The following is a 6,866-nucleotide window of genomic DNA, read 5'->3' as shown; positions in this document are numbered from 1 at the left end:
AGTTGCTGCCTGCTCAGAACCACAGCTCATTCAAATATCATGCCATCATGATAACTGAGCCATACAATTTATATACTTGGTAATTATTTAGCGCCCTACAGGACAACTTGCCAGTTCTGTGAATGAGTTGGACATTCTACGGCCTGCTATTCCAATAGATACATGCCCATTATTCATCCTTGACGATTTTAATATTCATTTGGATAACTGTCTTCAGTTGACTTCCTGTCCTTACCCTCCTCATTTAATATCAAACGTGTCCACAGTGCTCCTACCCACAAGGCTGGTAAGGATCTTGATATAATTCTGCTACATACTAGACAACATTTTGGCTAATCCATTACATGTATCATATATATATATATCATTAGGCCTACTTTATTAGTGGATTATCAGAGATGGAAATGATCTTAGTAACTACCAGTCTTTGCTATCATCTTTTTCATCCACTATTACACTTGCAAAAAAAGCATTCTATCAGAGCAAGATTGAGAGCACCAACACTGTGGAAGACATCATGTCTCACCCCCGTCCCTAAGAAGCCACACCCTAGTGAGCTTAATGACTACAGGCCTGTCGCTCTAACATCACATCTGATGAAGACAATGGAGCGACTGGTCTTATGTATGCTCAGACCCCAGGTACGCCATGCACTAGACCCGTTACAGTTTGCATACCAGGAGAAAGTGGGCGTGGACGATGCCATCACTTATCTTCTACACAGGACACATTCTCACCTAGACAAGGGGAAAAGTGCTGTGAGAATCATGTTCTTTGATTTCTCAAGTGCTTTTAACACCATCCAACCCCTCGGACTGGGAGACAAGCTCTTGCAGATGGGTGTGAACCCTCACCTGGTAACCTGGATTACAGATTACCTGACCGAGCAACCACAGTTCGTCAGACCGAAGAACTGTCTCTCTGACACTGATCAGCAGCACCGGAGACCGACAGGGAACTGTGCTCTCTCCAGTCCTGTTCACTCTGTACACATCTGACTTCTGCTACAACACCGAGTCATGCCACATGCAGAAGTTTTCTGACGATACTGCAATTGTGGGGTGTATCAGGGACGAGCAAGAGGAGTACAGGAGCCTGGAGGACTTTGTGCAATGGTGCAAACTCAATCACCTTCAACTCAACACTTCAAAGACCAAAGAGATGGTGGTGGATTTCTGCAGGTCTAAACCTGCTCTGCTACCAGTCTCCATTGATGGGGTCAATGTGGAGGTGGTAAGCACCTACAAGTATCTGGGTCTCCACCTGGACAATAAACCCGACTGGTCAGCCAATACTGAAGCACTCTACAAGAAAGGGCAGAGCAGGCTGTACTTCCTGAGGAGGCTGCGGTCCTTCAATGTGTGCAGCAAGCTCCTCAGGATGTTCTACCAGTCTGTTGTTGCCAGTGTCCTCTTCTATGCAGTCAGGGATGGATTACTGCACGGGCCTAACGGGCCCAAGGGGTCAGGGGGCCCTAAAGCCTAAGCCTTTGCATGGAATCATTGCCTCAATGTCAACAAATCAGGATGTAGGCTATGAATCTGATTGAATTTAGTATTGCCTGGCCTTGGTCCAAAGTACCTTTTTATCAGTGTTAAATTATGGTGACTTAATATGCATGCCTCTCTAGGCCTCCTAAAGAAACTGGATGTGGTGTATCTCTCTGCCTTGCGGTTTGTAATAGGAGCACCTTCTAGAACACATCACTGCATGTTATATGAAAAGGTTCAATGGACTTCATTGCATCTAAGAAGAAAAATCCATATTTTAATCTTTATAGCAAAGGTCTTCCTGGGCAAACTTCCCAGTTATATTTGTAGTCTTTTGTCATTTTGCCCTTCTACATATAACACCCGTTCCTCAAACAAGCTCCTCCTACAGTTTCCAACTTCACGAACTAAACTGGGAAAATCTGCCTTTTCATCCTTTGCACCACATGCTTGGAATGAGCTTCAACACACACTCAACTTTGACTCCTCCTTAAATGTTTTTAAAGGTATTTTAAAGCTGGCTTACACTGAGCAGTGTCACTGCTTGTAGTTCTAGTTCTATTTTATTCTAATATATTTTAGCTCTCCCTAGTCTTTGTTGTGTGTCTCTGACTCTGTATCCTGTGTTAATGTTTTTTGTTGTTAGTGTGCTTTGTTGTCTTTGACTCTGTGTCCTCTGTGTTAGTGTGCTGTTGATGTCTTTGCTCTGTACCCATGTTGTATTTTCTTTGTCTTTGTAATTATTTGTCTTTCAAATAATTGCTGCCATCTTGACCAGGACTCCCTGGCAAAAGAGACATTGTGTCTCAATGGGACCTTCCTGGTAAAATAAAGGTTTAAATAAAAATAATAATAAAAAAAAGTATTGGCTATCCCCAAAATGCACCAGAATACAGAAAATCACGTCAAACAAATTAAAACATTTCTGGGGGAGGACCTCCAAACTCCCCCTCCCACATATGTGGGGGGCCATTAATACATCTGGGCCCAGGGGCCCGAAAGTTCCTAATCCGTCCATGTCTGCCAGGTATTTGACCTACCAGGTTGACACTTCAGCGTGAAAAATACTCAATAATACTCAAAGCATACCTGAAGCCGGGGAAATGCGGGGGAAATGTGCCTGGGATGGCTTATGAAGTAGCATCGCATATGAGAGATAATTTAGAAAATTCCACAGACAGGGAGTGCTCTTGAACCCTCTCACCGTCTCTGAAAGCATAACTAGTCGATCAGTGGCTCAACAGGTAGATCTATAGATAGGCTAAACTCATTTTTCAGGCATCTGACTGACCGGGTTGACACGTCAGCGTGAGAAATCAGGGGTGTGGCGTGTGAGCGTGTGAAACTAATCAAATGTGTGTGTCTCACGGCCAATGCGTGAGAGTTGGCAGCTCTGTGTAGGTGAGACCATTCGCTCCCATGGATTTGACTTTCACTGTTATGTGGACGACACTCAACTTTACAAACTATCTTTCCCACCACTCTAGCATTTCCCATATGATTTCTACATGCCTTAAGGATATTTCAGTCTGGATGAAAGATTGACAATTGACTTTGTATACTCGCGCTTTTGTCTTTCCTATTTTGCAGTCAGCGCATATTGGAATTTTCCCTCCACAGGTACATGCCTGTAAATTAGGGAATTCGATTGCGCCCACGGGGGCGGGTCAGCTAAAAGACGGGGCGTGCTCCGGCGCAAATGTTCACTGTTGATATTTTGCAGTTTCAGAAAACTATTCCGGTGTTACATGGCAACTGGCTCCCATGTTAACTGGCTGCGTTGATGACGTTTCATGATTGATGACGTGATGACAAGAAACGTCATCACTCGTGAAACGTCATCAACGCAGCCAGTTAAAGGGGTGGTTCAGGATTTTGGACATAAGACCTCATTTCCAAGTAAGCAAGTGTGATATTTATCAGTGGAGACCGTTTTCAACAGGTTTCATCCAGTCCTTCTAATTGCAGAGTTCGCAGGTGCTAGGCTAGCGCAAGTCAACGGTATGTGCTAGCCTGCCACTAAAGACAGTCTTACCCACTCCAAAGTACACCCGAGGCAAATTCCAGACAATCGATGTAAATGTCTGTGTTGATAGAATAGTGTGAGAAATACAACTACCCTCGCATCGCGTTGCAATAGTTATACTTTGATCCCTGAAGTTGGTAGTAGTCATTTTGCATCTCAGCGGCGGACTGATATTACCAAGGCTACTACTAGGTATCCCCATTGGAGTGCGCTTTACTGTTTACTTTTCGGCGCAGTACTACTAACCGGAGCAAGTATAATTCCGCCGCTGCTAAGAAACTAGTCCCTCAAAATGTAATGCGATCGTTGAAATGCAAGGATAGAATAACGTTAGAAATAACACTATCAAAACAGACATTTACATCGATAGTCTGGCGTTATAATTTATTTGCCTCGGGTGTACTTTGAAGTGGGTAAGACTGTTTTTAGTGGCAGGCTAGCACATACCGTTGACTTGCGCTAGCCTAGCACCTGCGAACTCTGCAATTAGAAGGACTGGATGAAACGCGTTGAAAACGGTCTCCACTGATAAATATCACACTTGCTTACTTGGAAATGAGGTCCTATGTCCAAAATCCTGAACCACCCTTTTAACATAGACCTCTCCAGAATATATCCCGCCTCCTAACTTCCGTATCCATCCAACTTCTGGGCGTGGATTGTCTATGGGAAATAACATGGCGTTTTGAAAGATCGTACCTGTCAAACTCTGTAGGTGACAAAGTAGAAAAAGCTGCTGGGCAGATTGGCCTACACACTTCTGCCATCTAGTTTCCACTGGATTTTTTGATTTTCGGTGCCGTTTAAGTAGTATAGTCTAGTATACTACTTAAACGGCACCGACAATCAAAAAATCCAGTGGAAACTATATGGCAGAAGTGTGTAGGCCAATCTGCACACCAGCTTTTTCAACTTCGCTACCTACAGATGTTTTACCGGTATGATATTTCGAAACGCCATGTTATTTCTCATAAACAATCCACGCCCGGAAGTTGGATGGATACGGAAGTTACGGAGGCGGGACTTATTCTGGAGAGGTCAATGGGTGCCAGTTGCCATGTAACACCGGCACAGACCAGGAACTCCCTAGTCTAAAGTCTGTGGCGCAAATTCAGATGCTATTTTAAGGGCACATGCATGACCACAGGCCTGCATGAATGAATGTGTTGCACACCAATCTACAGACACCCCCGTGCACAGACGGAAACATTCAAAGCCTTGATAATATTTGTCCATTTCCCGGTTTTGTTTGTGCATTGGTGACCTAAAAATGTTGTAGCCTATATAGTAAAACATCTACATGCAATATCTTTACAACAACAACGCCTAATTACGACCTATTAATTTGGACAACTTTATACAGCCCTATAAAGGCTAAAGTTACCTTTAGTTTTGTTCCAATTTACCGTTGTGTATGGCTTTAAACATCGCGTGCGCTTTAACATCAGCCTAAGCATTATTCCAGCTGCGCTAAGGTTTTAAGCACCATAATTTTGCCTACCTTGTTGTAGCCCATCTGAAATAACTCCAAGCTTTGCTATGTTCCCTCCATCCTCTCGTTATTTTCAAAAAACGTTTTATATCCATGATGGCCTTGAAGTCTTGAGTTAGTGAAAGCTTAAATCAGCTTTTTATGTGCTGTTAACCAGCAACCATACATAGTACAAGAAAGTAGCAAGTATGGCTACAATTTCTGTAGTTGCTGCATCCATTCATTGTTATTCTCTCTCCTGCTCAAACAAATGTTGTGCATGCATTAAGTTGATGATAACGTGTTTACAAACTCTACTTTACAGAAAATATTGTAAATAGCCTACTGTCATGCAGTTAAAGGAGAATTCCGGTGTGATATTGACCTAAAGTGTGTTGAAACATGATACCGAGTGTGAACGTGTCTCATAGCCCATCTCGGCTTGTCCCCTGCACTCCAAAATATGGCGCTAGTTAGCCGATGCTACCAACAGCTTTTTCAATGGTGGTGCTTCGGCATCGGGCTAGCCATGCAAATAAATCACTGTTTTACACCATTTACGAGGCTCAATGTATCTCCACACTTCATTGGTAGACTTCTGAGGGCCCTGACATTTAAAACGAGACATTGAGAACTTTGAAAAAGCACTGGTAGTTTACTTTCAAGAAGATTTATGCAGACAGTATCTTCACAAAGTTTAGCGTTTGCAGCCATCTTGAATTTAGTCACGATAAGTCGAGTGACGAGTAAGAATGAACAGGTATGATAAGGGATCAGATTCCAAAAATAATTCAGTGGAAATGCATGGATTCCAGTTTCTTCCAGTAGCAGCAACTGGAATCCATTGCATGGCTAGCCCGATGCCGAAGCACCACCATTGAAAAAGCTGTTGGTAGCATCGGTGTTAATGTATTGAGTGAATGTATTGAGTGAAGCTAGACATGTTTCGAATATTTTTGTTACCATGTGTGTTTATTCCTGCCGTTACAAAAACTAGCATCTCAGTTAATGTTAGCGATTAGAGCTAGCTCACGTCACAGGCGACATGTTGTCTTTCTCGTTATGTCTTTTCCACAACTGATAGCCGAAGAATCATATAATATACTGTCAAACTCGTAACATGAAAAATTATATTAAAAATTCACAGACAACATATGTTCACATTCATGGCACAATTCAAACGGGACCAGAAAATAATTATTTTCTCACATTCACTTGCATTGACGATTTTTTAATCTAGAGGTCCACTGGGGGTTTAGCGGATGGGCGGGACTTACCAGCTCTATAAAGTGTGATCCCCCCCCCCCCCCTGCAATAATCGAATGCGGAAGTTGTCGAACGTTTGCGCCTCTCGCTCCGTTTTAACCATAGACAGTAAAAGAAATGGACGAACAGACTCCGTCGTTTTCAATGGGAGGGTACTGAGTCAAATAGAATGATTTTTCAGTTGGTCCCCCCAGTACTGCGCAGACTCACACTTAACTTTGTGACGTTAGCCATAGAACTGAATCTTGTAACTCATATGATAGATACACAGAAATTCTTCTCACACTTCCTTCGCCTTCAAAGTCATCAAAGTTAAACATTTATTTATGTATTATTATTGATATCATCCTCACCAAGTCGTGTTAATGTTGAAGCTACCATACATGATCATCTTCAAAAACAGTCATGCTAAAACAAAACAAAAAAGTTATAGCCTTGAAGCTATTTTCTTTCCACTTTTCCGACCTACGGTCAATCCATCGAAAACCTCTGAAATGATTAGTGCCGTTTTTTTTTTTTTTATTAGGTTTACTTTTTTATTATTATTAGGTTGCCTCTGTGTAATGCTTTACCTTAACATACGGTCGTCTATGCTAGGTTTTGCTTGAGTTAC

The sequence above is a fragment of the Alosa pseudoharengus genome, unplaced genomic scaffold (assembly GCF_046254945.1).
Source record: "Alosa pseudoharengus isolate Yale_2024_CS ecotype anadromous, Long Island Sound unplaced genomic scaffold, YU_APseudo_1.1 YU_APseudo_1.1_scf_9, whole genome shotgun sequence".
NCBI classification, from domain to species: Eukaryota; Metazoa; Chordata; class Actinopteri; order Clupeiformes; family Clupeidae; genus Alosa; species Alosa pseudoharengus.
The sequence above is the reverse complement of the archived record's forward strand: the minus strand, read 5'-3'. Positions refer to the sequence as shown.